This window comes from Plecotus auritus (genome assembly GCF_963455305.1).
Source record: "Plecotus auritus genome assembly, chromosome: 3".
Lineage (NCBI taxonomy): Eukaryota > Metazoa > Chordata > Mammalia > Chiroptera > Vespertilionidae > Plecotus > Plecotus auritus.
The window spans coordinates 2767949-2791997 of NC_137772.1; the positions used below are offsets into that span (position 1 = coordinate 2767949).

At 61.9% G+C, this 24049-nt stretch overlaps 1 protein-coding gene across 3 annotated transcripts in view; it reads right to left on the minus strand.

The window, feature by feature from the left end:
- DLGAP2 (DLG associated protein 2) overlaps positions 1–24049 on the minus strand; it is a 282363-nt gene that overhangs the window by 258239 nt on the left and 75 nt on the right. The window lies entirely within an intron of this gene.

A 24049-nucleotide genomic window follows, 5' to 3' on the forward strand; every position in this document is an offset into this window, starting at 1 on the left:
AAACCGGTTTGGCTCAGTGGATAGAGCGTCGGCCTGCGGACGGAAGGGTCCCGGGTTCGATTCCGGTCAAGGGCATGTACCTTGGTTGCGGGCACATCCCCAGTAGGAGGTGTGCAGGAGGCAGCTGATCGATGTTTCTCTCTCATCGATGTTTCTAACTCTCTATCCTTCTCCCTTCCTCTCTGTAAAAAATCAATAAAATATATTTAAAAAAAAATAAAAAATAAAAAAATAAAAAATCACAAAGCGCCCGGTCAGCATGGCTCAGTGGTTGAGAATTGACCTATGAAACAGGAGGTCACAGTTCGATTCCAAGTCAGGGCACATGCCTGGGTTGCGGGCTCGATCCCCCGTGTGCGGTGCACAGGAGGAAGCCGGTCAGTGATTCTCTCTCATCGTTGATGTTTCTCTCTCTCTCTCTCTCTCTCTCTCTCTCTCTCTCTCTCTCTCCCTCTTCCTTCCTCTTTGATTTCTCCCCAAGGGCTGGCTCCCTTACACAGACCCTGACAGGTGGATTCAGTACGCTGTTGGCTCTCTCCCATGATTCCCAAGCTGGTTCAGGGTGGACGCCTTGCATTCCTGAGGGAAGGGATGTGAGGTGGTGATAGAGGAAGCATCTAGATTTGGCCCCACCCAGTTCCTGGCACAGAGCCCTGAAACCCTTGGGGTTTCCGAGGGAAGCCCCTTCCAACCCTACCTGAGTTTATGCTAATGAGGTGACTCTCAGGGAATCCACCCGTGACCTCCTGGTTCATAGGTCGATGCTCAACCACTGAGTCAGGCTGGCCAGGCAAGAATGTATTTTAAAATAATACTTTTTAAAAAATCCTCACCCAAGGATGTTTTTTTCATTGATTTTTTTAGCGAGAATGGAAGGGAGGAGGAGAGACAGAGATAGAAACATTGATGCAAGAGAGACATGGATTGGTTGCCCCCTACAGGCACCCCAACCGGGACTGGGGATCGAGCCTGCAACTGAGGTGTGTGCCCTTGACCAGAATCGAACCCAGGACCCTTCAGTCTGCAGGCTGACGCTCAATCCACTGAGCCAAACCGGCTAGAGCAGTGGTCGGCAAACTCATTCGTCAACAGAGCGGGACCACTGGGCTAGAGCAATCACGGTATTTTAATACTGATATTCCCAAGGGTCACAAGACGAGATGATAACAGTTTAAATATATTGGCTTAAATAAGAGGTGCTCTTAAACGTTATGTCACCTATTTATGCCACTTGTTTTATGGCAAATTAAAACCCCGTGGAAGCCTCCCTCGTGTTTCTGCTGAGCTCTGCGCTTCGGGGACCCTCGGCGGGATAGGCTGACCCGGCGGCTGGATGGGAGGCCCGGACAGTCTCACTGTTGGGGCACGTGCGCGCTGCTTTCATTGTCACGGGACACAGGCATGACTTCCAGAGTTTTTAACCAAGTGGCTGCCGAGAGCTGCCGGCTGCTAAAAGCGAGGGCAGGTGCACAGAAGGAGGAAGCCGCACGGGGTGGAGTCATGTGACCGGGGTCACAGTTAGGTCATCGCCGTCAATCACCATCGAACCCGCCAGCTCCGAGCAGCACCGAGCGCCTGGTGGCTGAGACCGAGCGCCGGCCCTGGCAGCCACACGTCTTGGCTAGAAAGCAATTCAGTGGCCAACGCTGGCAGCCCGTTTCCGCCCGGCGGCCGTGGGCCGGGCCTGGAGACCGGCAGAGGTCGGCAAGCCAGGAGGGCTCCTGGGGCATTTCCTGTTCTCCGCAAGGCACGGCCCTACCTCTCCTGGCAAGCGTTTCCTCGGTGTCAGCGAGGCCCGGCGCACCGCTGCCCTGGCCAGGTGCCCAGATGGTTAGAGCGTCATCCTCCTACGCCCAGGTGGCGGGTTCGAGCCCCAGTCGCCCCACGTACAAAAAGCAACCAACGTCTGCCTACATCGGCGGAGCCACACGTCGCTGCGTGTGGAAGGGAAGCCACCAGTGACCTAACGAGGGAATTTCAACAGGGCTCCGCGCTGACCCTGGCGTGGAAGGAGGAAGTGGTGGAGACCGGGGCCAGGGTGGAGGCCACACGTGGGGAGAGACAGCGCGCTTGTCCCACCCCGACGCTGGGGACAGACCGCAGCGCTCCCCCGATGACACTTTTGTGGACGTTATTCGAAGCCAAAACCAGAAGATTTCCAGGGAATATTCGCTCACGGTCCCCAGGACGGAGGAGAGCAGGGCAGCCCGCCTCACGGGAAACTGACCACATCGCACGGGGGGGACAGCCCTCGGGGAACCCTTCAGGAAAACCCCGTGCTTTCCACAGAGCACCGCTCCCAGCGGCTGAGTCACACGCTCCGGCCGCCCCGCGGTCCTTGGCGAGCTGCGTGATGCCACCAGCTTCCCGGGGAACCGGGCGTGTGGCTCTGCCGCCGCCACGTTGTCGTTTCTGATAGGAGAGTCCCAACGACCCTCTAGGTCTTGGGGTTCAGGCAACTGCGCCCGCAGAACGGGAGACTGCGCGTCATCCCGGCCGCTCAGGCGCCGACCCGCGTCCCTCCGAACGCCCGCCCCGCCCCGCCGAGATTCTGAATGAACGTTAGCTCACATTTATTCCTTTGTTCCTTCCCAAACATCATGGAAGCTCCTTATAAATTAAAAAACACAGCCCGGCCGGCGTGGCTGAGTGGTTGAGCGTCAACCTATGAACCAGAAGGTCATGGTACGATACCTGGTCAGGGCACATGCCCGGGTTTCGGGCTCGATCCCCAGTGGGGGTGTGCAGGAGGCAGCTGATCCATGCTTCTCTCTCATCATGGAAGTTTCCATCTCTTTCTCTCCCTCTCCCTTCCTCTCTCTGAAATCAACAGAAACGTATTTTTTTTCTTCAAACAAGAGCCATGCATGTATGTTAGTGTATGTAATGAGCTTATAGCGATGACCTAGGTGTCACGTGTCTGCAAAAGTGCCCACCTCCCTCCTGCTCTTGAGGTTAACAGGCAGACCTCCTGGGTCGGCCAGGCCCTGCAGGGCGGTGTCCTGATAGGCGACCGATGACAGCGCCGACCAGCGCTGAATGTCAGCGTGCGCAGGGGCTCCCGGTGGGGATCCCAGAAGGCAGTGCTCCGGCTGCAGAGCCCAAGCCCACGGGACTCCACAGGCCTGCCTTCCCCAGTCTCACGTCCAACGTGCTCCCAGCTACGGCCGGGCTTCTCGGCATATCGCGGTCCCTTCGCCCCGAAAGGCTTTCTGCACGGATTCTCTTCCCCGGGGGGTCCAGCTGATGGGCAGTAGCTGGTCGTGAAGGTTTACTCGCCATCCACACCAGTCACTCTGCAGATCAGAACGCTCCTTGGCCATCACCCGCCACTTACAAATGGGGAAGCGTCACCTGTGGGGGACCAAGTCACACGTGCCAGGCGGACACCGTGTTTGGACTGAACCAGAGCCGACCTCCTGAGGCCCCTCACAGACCTATCCCCCCCTCAACTCCAGACATCCTATCTAATAAAGACGGAATATACAAATTGACCGTAACTTCGTGACAAAGATGGCGGCGCCCACAGCCAATAAGGAGGGAATATGCAAATTGACGCGACAAGGCGAGAGGCGGACAGGCAGCTCCGGGCTGGAGCAAAGGCGGAAAGGTGGCTCCGGCCGGAGCGAAGGCGGTGCCGGCAGCCAGGGGTCCCGGGTTTGATTCCGGTCAAGGGCATGCACCCGAGTGGCAGGCTCCTCCCCAGCCCGGGCCCTGGTTGGGGCTCGTGCAGAAGGCAACCAATCCATGTGTTTCTCTCACAACGGTGTTTCTGTCTCTCCCTCTCTTCCACCCTCCCTAAGAATCAATGGGAAACCAGCCTCGGGTGAGGATTAACCAAGAAGAAAGAGAAGGAAGAACTGCAAAGCCAGTGGGACCTGACCACCCCTGAGGTCATCTCTCCCCCACGGGAGGTAAATGCTCAAGGAGCTTGCTTATCCAAACTCCCCCGCCGGACCCGCCTCCCGTGGGGCCCACGGCCCGGCCCGGGGTCCGAGACGGAAGACAACCTCTGCGGAGTCACGGCTCTGGGGTCCCTCAGCCACTGGCTGCCACCGCTCCCACTCCAGCCTCAGGCCTCCTGCCCGCCCACGCCCCGAGGGAGCAGCACATGCACCCCGCTCTGAACAACCACCCAGTCCGTGAGCCCCAGGAAGAACGGGGTGTCCGTCCTGACCCCTCCTCAGGCCGGCAGGAAGCTGGTGGGTTTCGGGGGACACAGCGCTTTGGACCTTGACTCCGGGGGGATGGGGCAGAACGGGGCTAATCAGAGAACGGACAGCTATCGAGCTGCAGGGGTCAACAGTCACCCGAAGTGACATCCAACACGTGGGGCGTGGGGCTCCTCCCCCACAGGAGCAGTCTGTCTGAATAAGCTCCACTTCCAACCCAAGGGTGCAAGCCCCGGCACACGCAGACCCAGGCCCGGGGGGAGGGACCCTGCCACTTTCAACACGTCTTTGCTGGGAGCCCAGGTCACCCCGAATTCCGCTCCGGGGTCATTAGGTTTGACCCATTTCAACAAATGCTCCGACTCCCCCAGAGAAGGGTCTCTGGCACAACCGAACGTTTCACACACACACGCATGTTCACACACAGGTGTTCAGCCACCCGACCGGCTAACTAGGCAGGAATTTGGAAAACTGTGTATACCCCACAGCCATGATGTGTGCATGTGTGTGCATGTGTGCATGTGTGTGCACACGTATACATGCCTGTGAGCCCTGTGTATTGCCTGTGTGAGTGCTTGTGCAGCTGTGTGCATGTGTGTGAGTCCATGTGTGTGTCTGCATGCACATGGATGTACATGTGTGCTGTGTGTCTGTATGTACATGGACATGCACGTGTGTGTCTGTGAACCCATGTGTTTGCTGTGTGTCTGTGTGCACATCGATGTTACGTGTGTGCTCTGTGTGTCTGTGTGTACATGGACATGTGTGTCTGTGAACCCATGTGTTTGTTGTGTGTCCGTGTGTGTGTGTGTGTGTGTGTGTGTGTGTGTGTACATGTGCCCGAAGAGGGGAGAACGGGAGGAAAGCTTCCTGGCATACGTTTCCTCCCGTACTAAGTCTCCCTGAGTTTGCAGCCTCCTCAGCCCTCACAAATGTAGAGTCCAAGCCACCATCCCCAAACCCAAGTCGAAAATTCAAAGGTGCTAGATTTCACTAGTGTGATGGCAATTCCTGTGACAACAAAGCCTGACTCCTCCCCCCGCTCCCCTCCCTGAGGGACAACGGCCAAGGGGACCACACGTAGCAATCCGCCTCCCCGCTGGCCCCGAGCCCGCACCGCAGAAATACTAGGACGTGGGTCCAGACGCCGCAGGCCCCGGGGGCATACAGTGCGTGGCAGGCGAGCTGACAGGCCTGGACCCCTGACCAGCCTCCGTAGCACCCCCTCCTCACCCTGTTCCCAGCTTCTGTCTGTTGTCTGCCCCCTGAAGTCCCACGGCCCTGTGTTTGTACGGGCATCAAGCACACGTTCCCCCCCAGGACAGCCAGGAGCCCCGGATTCGGGGCCTGGCAAAGGCTGCCACTTCAGACACGTCCGTGGCTGAATTATTTAATCCAGAAATGTGAAGCTCCACACCCTGGAGGCCGGCGGCCCGCATGCTCCTGGGGAGAACACGGAGCGGACGCAGGAAGCGGGTGTCCTCGCCATCGTGAGCGAGAAGCTTCTCGCAAGCTGGGCTCCCCGAGTCACCCGCGGGTCCGGGCCCGTCCCCGGAGCAGCAGCAGCGGCTCCTGTAGCACCAGCGGCCTCACCCCGCATGGCCACACCCTCTCGGGCCGCAGCTCCGGGCGTGTTGGCACGGGAGCTGGACAGTGCGGCCTGCGGAGCCCGAGGGCGTCACGCCCCGCATCGTCTCTCTGCGTCTGTGAGCCCCAGACGCCGTGGCAGTGCCACCAGCATCTCCTGAGCTGAGGGTAACCGGGCGGACGAGGAGAAATGTGAGGCAGAGGGAAGCCAGACCGGCGGGAGGTCTCAGGACAGGGCCGGAGGGGACAGCTGGGGGGCCAGTCGGTCCTGAGTTTAACAAAAGTGGGGAATGTGCAGGGCGCCCTCTTCTCTAAGACATGCGCCAGCTCCCGACGAGGCGTCAGCGCCCGGGAGGCAGGGATCCGGCTGAGAGGACGCTGAGCCGGGCGGTGCACCTGCTCACGGCGTCACTGCCGGCCGGGAGCTGTGCGGGCCTCGGCCTCGTCCGCACTCTGGAGCGTGCGGGAGGAGAAACTGAGGGACCGAGCGGGGAGAGGCAGGGGGCCGCCGCGCAGCAGGTCCCAGAGCAGCCGGCGCCAAGGCTAACGCGGCGTCGGGAAAGACAGGAGGAAGCGGGGGGCGGAGAACGCCCAGGCAGCCTGCGGGCTCTGCGGGCCACAGCTCTGCGTGACAGCGAGGCCACCGTGCGCCACGCACAGGCACCCACCCCCGCGGGAGCACCCCAGGCCTGTACACCGCACCGAGCACGGGTGGCGCCCGTCACCGCTCACTCGGCATCTCCCAAGCTCACAGGGAAGGAAGCCCACGGGGAGCAAGGCCAGAGGCGACCCGAGATTCCTCCCAAGGGCTCGTTCCGCCCCACACGCTGGGCAGACTCATCGCAGGAGGATGAGTCTGGGGAACACCAGGTTAACCGAGCGGGAGGTCACTTACAGAGGGCGTTCCTGCCTTTCCTTCCACGGGAGCACGGTCAACTGACCCCCCAGGGATGACTGCCCAGGACTGACCCCTGGGGCTGATCCCCCGGGACTGACCCCCCCAGGACTGACCCCCCCAGGACTGACCCCCCCCCAGGACTGACCCCCCCCAGGACTGACCCCCCTCCAGGGCTGACCCCCAGGGATGACCCCCCAGGGATGACTACCCAGGACTGACCCCTGGGGCTGATCCCCCGGGACTGACCCCCCGAGACTGACTCCCAGGGATGACTGCCCAGGACTGACCCCCCGGGACTGACCCCCCAGGGATGACTGCCCAGGACTGACCCCTGGGGTTGATCCCCAGGGACTGATCCCCGGGACTGACCTTCCCGAGGCCTGGATGCCAGCAGGACACAGAACTACAGGGGACCCCACGGCTCGGCAGGAAGGAGAGCCTGCTGATGCTCACCAGCCCGGGGACTCCGTGACATGACAGGAAAGCCTCCGTCCTGACATGGGGGCCCGGTGCCTGGACCCGCACCCGGGCCACACCTCCGCCGGCGCCTGGACCCACACCCAGGCCACACCTCCCCCGGTGCCTGGACCCACACCCGGGCCACACCTCCCCCGGTGCCTGGACCCGCACCCGGGCCACACCTCCCCCGGTGCCTGGACCCGCACCCGGGCCACACCTCCCCCGGTGCCTGGACCCGCACCTGGGCCACCCCTCGCCCGGTGCCTGGACCCACACCCGGGTCATCCCGCGCCAGGCGCCTGGACCCACACTCAGGCCACCCCTCGCCCACCACCCGTGGTCAGAGTCACAGTCCGGTAATGGGAACGAGGAGCAACCTCGCGAGCACGGGGCCTGAGAGCTGGTGAGGAAACCCCACGAGGCAGCGGCCTGTGACTCAGCTCGCGAGGGGACAGCGAATACAGAAACGGAACGGGCGGAGGCAGACGGCAGGCCGTGGACGGAGCCGGCAGCCAGCGCCTGTGGGTGCTCCGGGGGCTCGGCCACCAGATGCACACAAAGGAAGCCGGGCTGTTGCCACAGCAACCGTAGCCAAGGCCCAGGAAACAGGACCAGCACGCGGCTCCCCAGACGCAGGAGCCCGAGGGATGGGGACCAGGGACGCTCCTGGGGGAGGGACACGGCAGAGACGCTGGTCGGGCTTGGCTTCCTCAGCATGCGCTGCACAGACTGCCCCTCAGCGGGTGGCCGGGACCGAGGCAAGGGTTCCAGACAGAGCGCCCCTGCCGGGGCCACGCTGTCCTGCCCCCCCCCCCCCCCAGGGCAGGGGCTGGGGCCAGTGGCCACGCAGACTTCGCTGCTCCCGACCTGGCAAGGCCACACAAAATCACGGCTCCGCCGTCTCTCCAGCGCTGTCCATCCTAAACGCTCACACAAATGTCGCCCTTCCTCCCAAGTATGGGAGGGTTCTCCTTAACTGAGAAGGGTTTTTTGGTGCGTGTTGTGTGTGTGTGTTTCTTACTTTGAAGTTCCAATGTGAGAAACCCTGCGTCTCAGACAGATTGCTGGATTTAAACAAAGAACAATTGGAAAGTGATTAAAACGGCTTTGCAGGCCCCGGCGCCATCCCAATACGCCAAGGTTGCGGGTTCCATTCCCGGTCATGGCACACACAGGAAGCAGCCAATGAGTGAATCGATTAGTGGAACCACAAATGGACGTCTCTCTCTCTCTCTCTCAAATCAACCAATTTTTTAAAATCGCTTTGCCATAAAAACGGGAAACATACTAGTACCTTAGAAACACAGTTCTTCCCACAGTCAAAAGCACGTTTCCAACCTGTGTGCCAACTACACTCGAGGAGGAGCCGTGTGCTGAGGGACAGGCCGTTTCAGGGGACAGGACCGGGGGGGGGGGGGCTGGGCGTGGGCCCCGGCTCACGGCCCCCACTGGGACCCCTGCCTGCCATTCAGCCCCTTCAGGCCTCAAGGACTCAAGTCCACGCCGACCTCCACAAGGCGAGGAGGTGATGAAATTACCGTCTCCCCCTCCCACCCTCACAGGGAAGTGGAGCTCAGAGTCAAGGTCACGTCAAGGGCAGGCAGCCTGCGCCCGCCATCGTGCGGCGGGGGCTCCAGCACCGGGGAGACAGAGCCGCGGGGAGACACAGCGGGGAAACCTGGCAAACACGTGAGAACAGCCCTGGCCTGGGTCGCGGTGTTTTTTAAATACGTTTTTATTGATTTTAGAGAGAGGAAGGCAGAGGGAGAGAGAGAGAAACATCCATGATGAGGGAGAATCATGGATTGGCTGCCTCCTGCAGGCCCCCTACTGAGGATCGAGCCCCCAACCCCGGCATGTGCCCTGACCGGGAATCGAACCGGCAATCTCCTGGTTCCTGGGTAGACACGCAACCACTGAGCCACCGGGCCGGGTCTGGAAACGGTCTTTTAAAGGATGCTCATCGTGGGATAAGTCCTAGTGTGTCTAGCTCCTCATTATATAACGGCCCATTGGCTGGATCCAGATACCTTACGTAAGACGGCTCTGAGTGTTAAGAACCGGGTGCCTAGTTGCTTCAGGGACCGCCAGAGCTGGGGCGGGCCGTCTCTGGGAGTCCGTGGCAGCAGGAAGGGGTCCGGGGTTAGGCAGGAAGGAGAAATGGACATGGACCAGCACACAGGTGGCTGGAGAATGCCCCAGGTGGGCGCCTGGCACATGCCAAGGCCCCGTGGTGAGGGGCAGGGAGCTGGAGCCGGGACTGGCACGCCAGGGGCCGGCGCTGCAGACAGGCTCCGCCCAGGAGAGCGACGTTTGGCAGCAGAGCTTGGGGGGCGGGCGGGGGGGTGCAGGGAGATCTGGGTCTGACAAAAGGCACAGAACGCAGCCTGCGGGGACGCGGGTGATGAAGGGCTCCGGAAGGTTCCCCAGCAGCTGCGTGTGGGAAGGCTCCGCGGGAGAGACTGGGGGTGGGGACCCAGCTGAGAGCATGTTCTGCTAATTCGGGAGCAGGGGAGGGTGTGGCCCTGCCGGGTGCTCACGGGGGCGGGGGAGGGGACGCTGGGGTGGCCCTCCATCCCCACTGTCCACCGTGAGGCCTGACCCCACGGCGTGCCCACCTGAGCACTTCCAGGTGCACTGACCTCGGTCCCGGGTGACACGTGACCGCGGGCGGGCTCTCCGGCCGCACGCGAACACGGATCCAGGGAGAAGGCCAGGCGAAGCCCACCCTCGGCGGGAACCACAGGCCTGGTCTGGCGGACGACAGTTCACGCGTGTTTTTATCACGCACGTGTCTTTAAATCCTCTCAGATACACAGAGCTGCACCCATGCCAGCTAAGCCCAAACTAGGATCCGCACCCAAACGGTAGGTGACCGAGTTCCAACCCAGCGAGGCCCGGCAGGACGGCTCACCCGCTGCTGGCCCAGCGCCAGGCGCTCCCGTCACCCGCCCGGCATCCCGCTCTACGCCCTCACTCCCTCGCACCTGCACCCTCCGGCCTGCCCTCCCCGCCCCCACCCCCGTGGGCCCCCTTCGTCACCCACCGCTCACAGAACCAGCGCTTCTCCGTGGCAGTCATCACCCTGGATTAGAATCTTCATTTTAAAGTTTTCACCAGCTCAATTATTTTTTTAAAAATATATTTTATTAATTTTTTACAGAGAGGAAGAGAGAGGAGAGGGATAGAGAGCTAGAAACATCGATGAGAGAGAAACATCGATCAGCTGCCTCCTGCACACCCCCCACTGGGGATGTGCCCGCAACCAAGGCACATGCCCTTGACCGGAATCGAACCCGGGACCCTTCAGTCCGCAGGCCGACGCTCTATCCACTGAGCCAAACTGGTTTCGGCTCACCAGCTCAATTATTGATGTGCTTATTTAGCACTCCCTTCCTCTACGGCCGCATTTCTCATTCACCAAACACGAAGAACCCGGCACCGAGCGTGGCCCACCGGGAGCTTCCAGAGAAGCGCATCGCGTGAACGGGTTCGTCATCGGTCACCAACACGAGCCATCACCTGCGCCACCAATGCATGTTCCCAAGGCCCGTGTGGTCAGCGGCTCTCCGGGAACCCAGCCAGAGTGACCCAGACTGTTCCCCGTTGCCTCCTGGCCCACACAGCCCACCTGGCAGCCGATGGGCGTTACCCAGGACGCCTTCGTGGGCAGCGACGGAGGAAGCTGGGCCGCCACCCTTGTTTCTGACCACGTCCACTCCCCGCCCGGGACGGGCATCGCACCCAGGTGGTGGGAGAGGACATGCATCCCCGATGCCCACCAGGACCCTCCCTCCGTTTCGGGCGCAGGGACACGGGTCTGTGCAGGCCACGGGGAGCTAAACCTGGGCGAGATCCAGGCGCCTCTGTGGGCGGGGCTGCCACCTGCCTGTGCCGCAGCCACCCAGTCGGCCGTGACCCCAGGCCGCTCCCCACCCCCCGCCCCCCGTCGGGGTTCCTGTGTCATGTTCGCGAGAGGGAGGTGCCCGTACTGACCCAGGCCTCCTGTCTCCTCACTGGTGGCATACACTGGGCCCGGTGCTGAATCGTGGGCCCCGAGCTGTGGAGCGCGGCTTCAGCGTTTGGACAGGTTCAAGCCTCGGACTAATGAGAGGGCACGGTCCTCTCGTGGCAAAGCCACGCGCAAGTCCCAGCTCGGAGGGCAAAGCCCTCCCAGCACAGTTACAGCCAAAGGCTATGGTCGTGAGCTTGACCTTATGGTCCGAACCTGTGGCCCCACGTGGCGGAGTGATGTGGGCTGCGGGAGGTGCAGCCAGGAAACCAAGCCTGATCAGGGGCATGTAACTGAGCGGATCGAAACCCGCGAGAACGTTGTGACCACGCCCTTCCTTTGCCTCGTGGGATCTGGCTATAGATTGAAGACTCGGCTTGCAGGCCGTGGCGCTGTCTCTCCATCAGAGAGGGCGCTGTCTCTCCATCAGAGAGGGCGCTGTCTCTCCATCAGAGAGGGCGCTGTCTCTCCATCAGAGAGGGCAGCGTCCCACCCAGACCCAGCTTTATTCTCTTGTCTTTTCTCCATCCTTCACCGCCCCCTCTCAGGCTCTCCCATGGCCGAGCCGGCTCGGCACATATGGCGCCCAATGCCGAGCAACACGTCTAGGAAGGTGGACGGACGGGAGGCTGTCCTCTGAGCCACGACCGGCTGCCCGGTCCCCGAACTCCCGGACCACGGGCCCCACACATACAGACAGATGCGAACGCTGGGCCCTGCCTGCCTCTCTGCTTGTCCTGTGCCCCCCACCCCCACCCAGGGGTTGTGCTTGTCAGACGCCTGGGTCCCTCCTGGGCGGGGGGGCGGGGGGGCAAGGACTGTGTCTCAGGGCCCATTCTGACAACCACCCGTAACCTGAGGGGGACACACCCAGCCCCGGGGGCGACCAGTGGGTTGAGTGTAGAGCCGGGCCCAGGCCCCCCCCCGCCGTCACGTGACGAGACAGTCAAGTGCCCAGTGACGGTGCCGGCGCCGTGGGCAGAGAGCGGCACCCTGACCCTCCCCTCGCCTGCGGGAGCGAGGAAGGGGCGGCGGGCGGCCCCCGGGGCTGACCCAGTGGGGTCACGTCCTAAGCTAGCGGTCAAGCTGCCACTTTGGAGAAAACAGTAACCGTGAGCGAATGTCAGCGACAGCAGCAACGTGGAGACTGGGAGAGGCACAGGAAACCAGGGAAGGCAGCATTTTTAGCCTCATGAGTCATCCGTTCATGTCTTCATCGGGAAAACAAGGGCTGACGGGGCCGGGAGGTGGCCGAGCCGAGGGATGAAGAAGGGGAGGGGGCGACAGCGGTGCTGACGCGGGTCCCGGGCGCCTGGGGCGCCGGCCTCGCCACCCTCCCGCCCGCATGGCCCGGGCCTGGCAGCAGACCCTGGGGACACAGGCTGTCGGGTCGAGCTGGCCGGCGATACCTGTTTGCTGCCGGGAGAGCGGAGGGGAAGGACTTCAGCTCACCTCGGAGGAAAACAGCCTGGCCGGCCGGAGGAGGGCTAGTTCCGGGCTGGCCATTCTCGGACACTACATTTAGCCTGAATCCCCTCTGTACGAGGCTATCCATTAACCTGTTGGAACAGGACATCTGCGTTTCATTATGAAGTCGGAACACGGTGTCCTGTGGCGGCTGGGAGCCCATCCACGGCCGTGCGGGCCCCAGGGACACGGGTGGAAGCACGCAAACGGCTCGTGCTCCCGTGGCCCAGAGAGAGAGAGGTGGGAGAGGGGTGGCCGGTGATCCCTGTTGAAGTAATAACGCATCCGTGCCCTGGCCAGGGTGCTCAGTGGTTAGAGCGTCGGCCCGTGGCCCGTGGGGTCTCAGGTTCGCGTCCCAGTCAAGGGCACGTACCTGGGTCGCAGCAGGTTTGATCCCAGACTCTGGTCGGGGTGTGTACAGGAGGCAACCAATCGATGTGTTTCTCTCCTACCCATGTCTGTCTGCCTTCCACCCTCTCTAAAAATCAATGGAAAACGCATCTTTGGGTGAGGATGAACAAAAAATAACAGTCGTAATAATCTATAATAATAAGAGTGTAATATGCTAATTAGACCAGACGACCTTGCGGGAATTCCGTGCATCGGGCCTCTGTCACAGCAATAACACTCATTCGCTAGGTTAGAAAGTGACTCAGGGGCTTTCTGTTACCACCCACGAGTGACCCTGACCCCGACACGGACTCGTCACTCCTGTTTCCTGGTCCACTTTCAGGCGCTCAAGAGAAATCTCACGTGGATGGGGGACTGACCGGGCTCACCACCCGCACCCCCAGTTCACTTGTGAGCACGGAACGCCTTCCCGCCTTCCAGTCCGAGCCGCGGCTCCCCGCTCTGCCCTCTTCTGCTCTGACACGTGCCCTGGCCCCTCCTGGGGCTGAGGTGCTGGGAGGGGATCAGATGTATCCCAAGTGTAACAACTGTGCCCCAGCCGGTGTGGCGCGGTGGGTACAGCGTCGGCCTGGAGACGGAAGGGTCCCGGGTACGATTCCCAGTCAAGAATGTGCTCGGGTTATGGCTCCATCCCCAATGTGGGGCGTGCAAGAGGCAGCCGATCCGTGATTCTCTCATCATTGATGTTTCTCTCTCTCTCTCTCTCTCTCTCTCTCTCTCTCTCTCTCTCCCCCTTCGCTTCCTCTCTGAAATCAATAAAAATATTTTTTAAAACAAATGTAACAACAAGAAGACGCCTGGGAGCCACGGAAGGTCTGGAGCTGGACCAGGAGGCAGTACCCACAGGCTCGGCAGTCCTGTCCCCTGGGGAAGCACGACTCGGCCACGGGAGGGTGGAGGTCAGTCAAAACCAAACGGTGGTCCCCCTGTGCCCGGCGATGGCCTGGGTCCGGGCAGCGCGGCAGACCTGCCCGTGTGCGCAGACAGACGCACGCTCAGGACGAGTCGCATCATCGCTTCCTATACGTGCGGCAGTGTCTTCTTTAAAATGCTTCGAGGCGCCCTAGCCGGTGTGGCTCAGTGGATAGAGCGTCGGCCTGCGGACCGAAGGGTCCCGGGTTCGATTCCGGTCTAGGGCATGTACCTTGGTTGCGGGCACATCCCCAGTAGGGGGTATGCAGGAGGCAGCTGATCGATGTTTCTCTCTCATCGATGTTTCTAACTCTCTGTCCCTCTCCGTTTCTCTCTGTAAAAAATTAATAAAATATATCTTTAAAAAAATAATAAAATAAAATGCTCCGAGGGACTGTAAGGTGAAACGGGGGTCACGCCTCTCCCCGCTCACAGCTTGGACGCCCAGGCTTTGCTGGGGAGGCCGGGGCAGGGGCACAGGAGAAGACGGCGTTTGCCGGGCGGTCATCACGGCCCTCGTCCCCCAGCCAGGTGCCTGCACGCCTCTGGCTGAAGCGCCATGTGCTGGGAGCCGCGCCAGCTCCAAGAAGCTGACCCTCCGCGGCGCGGCCCCGACGCCCTGCTCATCTTCCTGGCTCCTCTCCGCTTCCCCACGCGGTCCGCGCGCCGGTCCCGGTCCCCGCAGTGGGCCCGCCTGGCTGGAGTCGGCAGGGCTTGCTTCTGGGACTGTGCCCAGCCTGAGAAGCCAGGTGTGAGGCAGGTGCCCGCAACGGATGGAGCTAGGCCAGCGGTTGACCGCACTCTCTTTCCCCATTTGCTTTACGATATCTTTTTTTCAAAATATATTTTACTGATTTCAGAGAGAAGGGAGAGAGAGAGAGAGAGAGAGAGAAACGTCCATGGTGAGAGAGAATCACGGATCGACTGCCTCCTGCACGCCCCCCACTAGGGATAGAGCTCGCAACCCGGGCACGTGCCCTGACCGGGAATGGAACCGTGACCTCCTGGTCCATAGGTCAGTGCTCAACCTCTGAGCCACGCCGGCCAGGCGCTTTACACTACCTTTACAATCTTGCCGAGGACGGAGGCACACACGGTCTATGAGACATTTTTAAGGCACAGAAGTGCCACCTGCCCTGGGCAACGCATAACCCAGAGGAGCGGGTGACAGATGCCGAGTACAGGTGGCCAGCCAGCCAGCCCTCCCGCTGTCGACGGCCTCGGGAACCAGGCACAGCTCAGCCCACGGGAGGGTGGCGGTGAGCCTACACCCAAACGGTGCCCCCCTCCCCCGTTCTTACCAGTAACTGGTTCAGATGTGATGGGGCAGGAACGCGGGCAGGTCCCTTCGCTCTGAAATCACGTGGGGAAGGTTTCCCAGAAGCAACGCAGAAATGATCAGCTGATCACAAACCCTTTCCTCCCCTCCCAGGCCCACAGGGCTCTGCGTCCCCCGCCCCCTGCAGGTGACATGGGTTAGGAGCCAGGGGCCAGGATGGAGGGGCTGTGTGTGCTACAGGCCAGGTGCACACTCCCCTGGTCAGACGGCAGGAGCTCGGGGAGCCGGGTCCCTCCTCCCGGGTGGTGGAGGCAGAAGGGGCTGGGCCGGGCTGGGGGCACCGAGGAGACCTGCTCTGACCACACGCAGGTGTAGAAACCAGCCTCCATGGTCACCCCGACCCTAACGAGGGCCTTGTCACGGCAGCCCTGCCACGGGGACAGGTCCTCGGCTCCCGGCCGGCGTCCCACCTGAGAGACAACCCTGCATGGTGACGGCCGTCAGCCACACACGGGAACCACCAGCCAGCGAAGGCCGCCGAGCGAGGTGAGAGAAACCAGGCTCCCCGGCGACCTGCCTGGGCTCCGTCACCGCCTGCGCTCACGGGCGCCCTGTGCAAGTCACTGCGTGGGGCGCTGTGACCCGAGGCGAGCGCACCCGGTGCAAAGAGGGAAAAATGAATGACGGTGGATCTCGGCATCTGCAGGTGAGCACGGACCGCACCTGCTCCGCAGTCACCCACTCGGCACACACGGGCCCCAGCTGGGCTACCAGGAGGTGAGGAGCTAGGGACACGGCGTCACGGAGCAGGCAGTCCAGCGAGCAGTGCCAGGGCCGCGGTTTCACACCCAGGCTCTGCAGACCCTGCCTGTGACCTTTAACCCACCCAGGCTCTGCAGACCCTGCCTGTGACCTTTAACCCAGGCTCTGCAGACCCTGCCTGTGACCTTTAACCCAGGCTCTGCAGACCCTGCCTGTGACCTTTATCCCACCCAGGCTCTGCAGACCCTGCCTGTGACCTTTAACCCAGGCTCTGCAGACCCTGCCTGTGACCTTTATCCCACCCAGGCTCTGCAGACCCTGCCTGTGACCTTTAACCCAGGCTCTGCAGACCCTGCCTGTGACCTTTAACCCAGGCTCTGCAGACCCTGCCTGTGACCTTAACCCAGGCTCTGCAGACCCTGCCTGTGACCTTTAACCCAGGCTCTGCAGACCCTCCCTGTGACCTTTAACCCAGGCTCTGCAGACCCTGCCTGTGACCTTTAACCCAGGCTCTGCAGACCCTGCCTGTGACCTTTAACCCAGGCTCTGCAGACCCTGCCTGTGACCTTAACCCAGGCTCTGCAGACCCTGCCTGTGACCTTAACCCAGGCTCTGCAGACCCTGCCTGTGACTTTAAACCTGACCCCGTGTCCTGGTACATGGTAAATGCCCGGTGACATCGGTTCAGCCGGTTTCCTGTAAATGCAGGATTCTTTCCGGAGGACACGTTCCCAGGAGGGAAACTGCTGGGACTCGTTCACTGAGTGCCGTGGCTCTTAATAAAACGCCACCGAGGAGCGGGCACGTGGACGGTCGGACCCTGAGCAATACAGTGTGGTCAGTTGAAGCAGCTGCGGTGCTGTCTGCCACAACGGAAGTGAAACGTTGAGTCCGTCTCCCGTGACAACGGAGAGCGCCCTGGGGTCGGCTCAGGAGTGGGCACGGACATGGCCGCGGCGAACGTCAGGAGATGCAACCCTCAGCTGCTGGTGGCAATGGCTACCTCACACAGAGCAGACGCCACACGAAGTTTGTAATAGTCAGAACGTTACCGGTAAGTAACCAAGGCCCACGGCCCCACGGACCTGCCCGAGGTTCCTGTCCAGGCACCTCACACCCAACTAGCGAAGCCGCGGGAGACACGGGAGGAGGGGCCGCCCTGGGCACCCCAGGCGCTGACAGGCCTGGATGCCCCTGTCCGTGCAGCAGCTACTAGTGTTTGTGTAACAGGATCCAAAACACGGCGCGGGGGGAAACCTGAGACGGCATCCGCCCTGGTCACCCTCTGTCCTCAGCACCAAGGACAGCGCCTGCACCTGCAGGAGGCAGGTCCACCATCCTGGCCCACAGGACGTCCCCCAGGGAGGCGCGGGGCCCTCGGGAGGACACTCACACCAGAGGGCTGGGAAACGGGCCACGGGGGGCGGGGGTCACGGCTCCACACAGTGCAGAAGAATAAATGTGGGGAAACGCAGAAAGGAAAAGCTGTAAACCTGTACAGTGCACGCCAGCACGACAGGGCTGCGCGGCCGCGTCGGGAAGGCAGAAGCGCAGTGGCCGCCGCGAGAGGTCCAGTGGACGCCAGGAGGGGCCATGGGACAGGGCGGTCAGGTCTGGAAAACCTGGAGTGCCTGCTAGGAGCTTGCAAGTTCGCCAGGACAGACAGGCAGACAGACGGGACTCCTGGGCCAGGGCCCACGTACGAGCAAGACGAGGCCTCTTGCCCCCCAAAGCCGTCACTCTAAAACGGGAAGCCGGCCTGGCCGTGTGGCTCAGTGGCTGAGCATCAGCCTATGAACTGGGAGGTCACAGTTGCATTCCCAGTGAAGGTACAGGCCTGGGTTGTGGGCTCGAACCCCAGCAGGAGGCAGCCGGCCGATGATGATACTCTCTCATCATAGATGTTTCTATCTCCCTCCCCCTCTCCCTTCCTCTCTGAAATCAATAAAAACATATTTTTTAAAAAATAAAAGGGGAATCCAGCGAAGGGTGCATTACAGCTGGCGCGAAGGGTCACCATGGGTAAGTGCACAGAGACCGTCACCACACCGAGCGCGCTGGGGGGGCAGTTGGGGGGGGAGAACAGTTCCTTAAGCCGCTCCTAGGCTCTCAGGGGACAGAGGCTTCTCCCTCAGTGCGGAGGGAGGCAGGCGGAGGGGCGGGGGGGGGGCGGCTGGTGGCAGCAGCCCTCCCACCTCTGCTCAGGCGCTGCCATGCTCGGGACCACAGGGCCACCTGCTTCGGCGAAGCCCGCGTTGGGGCCCTTCCTGGAGAGCACTGTGGGAAAGGAAGGCCCGTGGGGCCTGAGGAACCGAGTTGTCCACGGGACCCACGCTGCGCAGCCACGTGTGAACGCGCCCCCGCCCCGGTCGGGGTGGTGCAGATACGAAGGCCTTCTCCGGGACCCGGAGTCCACAGCCGTGAGGCGTGGGTAGGAGGGAAGGTCACCGCACTGTGGGTGCACGCGCTGCTTTTGGTTCCTTTCAGACTCAGTTACAAGACTCCATCCCAAAACACGTCTGTGCCTGACCCTGTCACCTGGCACACGCCCCGAGGAAGTCCATCATCGCAGGAGCATCTTCTAAACCCCGGCGAAGGGACCGCGGGAGCAAGGAGGGCGCGGGTTCCCGTTTTTTGGTTGACGTGGCCTCTGGGGAACTCAGGGTCAAATTTCATGCTCAAAGAATTGTGTCCACCCTCGTGGTTACCAGCCTTGTTTGCTCTGAAAGCCTATTTCTCTTCTAAGAACATTTTTGTCCTTTTTCGTTTTGTTTTGTTTTGTTTTGTGGTTACGTCGGGTCAAAGTTTTTTGGAGAGAGGTAGCAAAACGGACGTAACAAGAGAAGACTAGGACCCGTCCATCCCTAGGGGTTACGGGAACTTGGAGAAGGGCCAGTTTTGTTTCCTGGTGATAAAAACAGTCCACGTGCGTTGAGCATTGGCTATGGATGTGGTTGCCGGTGCTTCCTGCTTCAGTCCATCGGAGCCTCGGGCAGCCCCGTCGAGTGAACACGGTGTCGCTTTTCCGGGGTTGACGCGACTGATATACTCTAGCAGGCGTCCTCAAACTACGGCCCGCGGGCCACATGCGGCCCGCCGAGGACATGGATCCGGCCCGCCGGGTGCCGCTGCCTGTCCTGCTTAGCAGCCAACGCGTCCCGGGCCCGCAGTGCGCATAGGGATTTGTTCATAGTTTTTTTTAAACTATAGTCCGGCCCTCCCACGGTCTGAGGGACAGGGAACTGGCCCCCTGTTTAAAAAGTTTGAGGACCCCTGCAAGGTCAAACAAGCGGCCGCGGACGGAGGAAGCTGCTGGTGGGTGTCGAGCAAACGCAGGAGGGGGCGTTTTAATCAAGCACCGGGGCACCTTCCGCGCTGTGCCCTGGTGATGAAACCGGGGAGACACAGCGATTTATGTCGACTGGCGCAGACACGCACGGGTGCTGCCGGTGCATCTCATTACTTTCCCTTTACAACCACAACCACAGTGCACATCCCTCACCCCGGGGCCAGCCGAGGACGCGTGGCCTTTCCTGGGATGTAGCTACAGGGAATCGCTGCGTCTCCCCAGTTTCGTCACCAGGGCCCAGCGCGGAAGGTGCTCACGGTGGTCAGCGATTTATTTTCAGCTTCTGTGTCCCGGATTGACACATATGCCCGTGGGCCAGTGTGTCTTCTTCTTCGGTGTCGGGTGCGGCACGCTGGGTTAAAGACACAAAAGTTTCTTTTGTTTTGGGGTTTCCTTTTTGTTAATCCTCACCCAGGGGTATTTTTCCCATTGATTGTTAGAGTGGAAGAGAGAAGAAAAGACAGAGGGAAACATCCATGGGAGAGAAACACATTAACACATTGATCGGTTGCCTCCTGCACGAGCCCCAACCAGGGTCAGGGCCGGGGAGGAGCCTGCAACCCAGGCTACACTCCCTTGACCGGAATCAAACCCAGGACCCTTCTGTCCGCAGGCCAGCGCTCTAGCCACGGAGCCACACTGGCCAGGGCACCTTTTCCATCTGAGCTACAGTTTTATGGCTGGGCTGGTTGCAGCTGCGTATTCCTTTTTAACAACACTTCATTTTGATTTCTCTTTTTTTTCCTGTGGAGACACACCGAGAAACACCAGACAAAGAATCCCTGACGTCTCGTCTCGCCCCACAAGCGCTTCACGTGGGGGTTCGTGGAGAAACACACGCCCTTCCATCCACCGGGTCGTCGGGGACAGGAAACTGGCTCGCAGAGAGGACTTTCTGGTTTCACGCACAGAAAATCAACCAGCAATGACGGTGTCAGGCAGCCTGACTTGGGGCGTCAGCACCGTGGCCTGGTGGACAGTGCCTGCTGTCCCCCTCCCTTCCCTAGCAGCTCCGGGCTGGCTGGAATGTCACGCTCCTGGCTGACACGGGTGCTCTTGAGAGAAGACAAGACCGGGGCTCCGTGACTTCTTCCGCACGTGGGCAGGGCGGCTCTCTGAGGACCTCAGTGCACAGTGACCCCTGAGGGCGGGTGCGGGTGACGGTAAACAGGAGCCAGCGGGACAGGTCCTTGAAGAGGCACCGGGAAGACAGATGGCTCGGGAACAAACCTGACAGACTCCCCCGGAGAGCGGGCGGCAGCGGCCACCCCGGGGGGCTGTTCACTTCCGAGAAACGCAGCGTTGCCTTCGTGAGGAGGTCAGACAGCGAAGAGATGGGCTCAAGTCAGGAGAATAATGGGGGCTGAGGAGGGAGGGGCTCGTCCCTCGCCGAGGCCAGCGCGCAGAACAAGGGCACGGAGAAACGGGAAAACCGCTTTGGCACATGAACTCCAGCCGCCTCTGCCCAGGACGCCAGCACAGACTCCACGCCCGCCGTGTGGACAGGTGGCTGCACAGGTGAGTGCCCCTCCCAGCAGACGCCGTCTCCCCCTGGGCCCCGCACGCCCCACGCCCCCACCCCATCCACGCCAAAGCCCCGCATGCTCAGCTCCCCGAGAACGCGTGTTTTCGTCATGGACGCAGTCGACCACGCTCCCCTCTGCACACAGAACACACTGCGCACGCTGGCGGCCAGCTAGAAGTGTGGTTGCCGGTAAACGTAACCTGCAGGGGAAACTGCCTGATCAGAGCCACTCGGGGCTACAGGGGACGTTCCGCCCGCTCGCTCCCTCCGGAACCTGGGACTCTCCCGAGGCCGCAGGCTGGCTGTGCGCTACACACGCGCCCGTCTGCCAAAAGGCGAGTCACGGCCACGTCGACGGCATCCAGGGAGGGACTGGCGCAGACACGCACGGGTGCTGCACGGGTGCTGCCGGTGTATCTCATTACAACCCACAACCACAGTGCGCTCCCCTCACCCCGGGGCCAGCCGAGGACGCGTGGCCTTTCCTGGGCTGTAGCCACAGGGAATCGCTGCGTCTCCCCAGTTTCATCACCAGGGCCCAGCGCGGAAGGTGCTCACGGTGGTCAGGAGCGAGAGCGCGAGCCGCTGAAAGCACTCGAGCCCGCGGGCCAGCCCTGCCTGGAACCTGGGGGTGCGCGCTCCGCTGCGACCCCACGTCTGCAAAGCACGGCTTCTGCTTTTAATATTTCGTTTGCAGTTTCTACAGTTTCAGTTTCAACAATGACACGGGCAGAGCACGGAGAAGCGAGACGCTGCCGTGACGTGACAGATTTATGTCACAGGGGAGGCATCGTCGAGATGATTTCTTTTCAAAGCTATTAAAGCATCGACATCGCAAGTTAACCCGAGGCCTAGCAAAATACCATCGAGATACCGGGCGGGGCAAAAGCAGGCTTGTAACTGTCCCACAGGAGAGAATACAACGATCCTACATAATAAGGAGCTAATATATATAATAATCCTACTTAATAAAGAGCTACTATGCTAATTACACAAAACAGGACGACCTTCCAGATGAACTCGGGGCTGCGAGGGCCGAGACCCTGGCACGGATTTCGTGCGCCGGGCCTCTAGCTACTAAATAATAATGCCCGGATAAACCCTGTTCCGTGTACGCACAACCTGAAACACGTAAAACAACTATAAGTACTTAAAACGGCAAGAATACTGGTGACCGGTGACCGGAGACACGCTGCCGTGCCTCGCACCGATCACGTTGGATGGGTGGCTGACGGGCACAGGTCCCGGGAAGGAAGGTAACGGCGGCGAACAGTAGGGCCTGTTGGCTCTGAACGCTGCTCCGGGAACCGCCTGGGTGGTGAGAAAACCTTCCTTTCGGGGACTTCCTGGCTATGGGAGGGCCAAGGGTTCGTTTTGCTCACACACCCTTTACCTGAAGTGGAATGTGCAGACCGCCGGGGGGAAGAGGGTTTATGGATTCCTAACCAACAACAGGCCACTTCGCAGGAGAGCGAGCGGGTGAGGAGAAGCGGCTTCCTGGGAATAACCGCCAGCACCGTGGGGCGCGGGTCTGAAGCGGTGACAGAAGAGGGGGTGCTTGGGCCCGGCTGTTCTCACATCTGGGGCTCCCAGCCAGGTGTGGCTGACGGACAGCATCCCCCGGGCCCGCCAGTGGGCTGCCACAGGCGGGAGGTGAGCCATGCAACAGTCAGGCCACCTGACGGGAAACGGCGCGCACTCTCCAGCGCTCTGCGGGCCAAATCCGTGAGTCAGCCGGAGGCCTGCACTGGGCAGTCTGCTACTGGAAACTCCTGATTGATGGCACTGTTCTCAACGCCAGCGTTGCAACTTGACCTGCCAAAAATCACCTTGTCTTCCTTTCATCATGCCATCATGTTTCTCCTTAATTACCCGTTACCTTTCGCCAAGAGCAGGAAGCAAAATGGAAAAGGTGTAATGCGCATTAACCTCACCTCTGCACAGTGTCCTTCCCAGGGGCGGGGGAGGGGCGGGTCCCGTCCCAGCTCTGCGTGGGGGAGGGGCGGGTCCCACCACAGCTCTGAGACGTGGGGACAGTCCTCTGGGGGGGCGGTGCGCGGACCCCCCAACCCCGAGCCGAGAGGCAGAGTGATTTCCGAGCAACTAGTACCACGGAGTCACCGCCTGCACGCAAGTCTGGAAGTCCCCGCTTGCCGTCGGGGGTCCAGGGGGGCTCATGGAGCTGGACGCTGGGAGCAAACCCCTGGGCCCCTGGACCCTGGTCCTGTCGGAGGTGCCTCCCTGCGCCCTGCCGCCTCCTGTCCCAGGGACCTAGAGGCACCTGCGCTCCCGTCCCGGCTCCGACTCCACCCACAGCCCGCGCCCGCAGAATCGGGGACAAGAGGAGAAATTCGCTGCCAAACGCTTTATTCTCCATCCGTGCGAGAGAGACGGGCGGCTTTAAGTCCCGCACCCAGCCCCAGCCCCAGCCCCGCCATTCATCCGGAGAAGCGGAGAAGCGAGGCGCCGGCGGGCGGCGGAGTCCCGTTCGCGGAGAAGTGCCTGGAGCCGAGAAGGGCAGGCGCCGCCGAGTTTCCCGAGAATCGCCACCGGCTGCGCGCCCCCCGCACTGCCCCCCGCACCTGCCGCCCCTCCGCCTCCGAGGGTCTCCGCCAGCGCCCCTCCGCCTCTCACTCCGCGTGGGGCCCCGCCCGGTCCCCTCCGCTCGCCCCGCGCCCCGCACCCGCGTCCCCCACCCCCGCCCCCCGCCACCTGGCCGCCGGCCCCCGCCCGCGCGCGGCTGCGACAGTCACATCCCCTGATTTCTGCGCGATCGTTAGCGAGCGAGCCGAGCGCACAACAGCCGCTGCCGGGGGAGGTGGTGACAAACCCTGCGCCGAGCGCTCGCTTAGCAACCGCCCGAAAAAGCCCCCGAGCTGCGCTCACACGGAGCGGCGGCCACCCCCTCGCGCGCTCCGCGGCCCCGCCCGCCCGCAGCCGCCCGCCCGCCAGGCGCCCCGGACCCGCGACCCCGCGACCCCCGCGACCCCCGCGCGCACCTCCGGCCGCCGCACCCCGTCCCTTCCCGCGGGTCCGCTCCCCCTGCGCCCCCGCCGCGCACGGCCCCCTCGCCGGGTCTCTGCCGGGCCGAGCGCGTGGGTCACAGCTCCACGCCCGCGCCCCCCGGGGCCCAGGGTCCAGGAGGCCGCCCGCCCAGCCCGGGACCCCGCGCTCCTTCCCGACGGCTCCGCGCCCCGCGCCCCGTCCCCTCGTCCG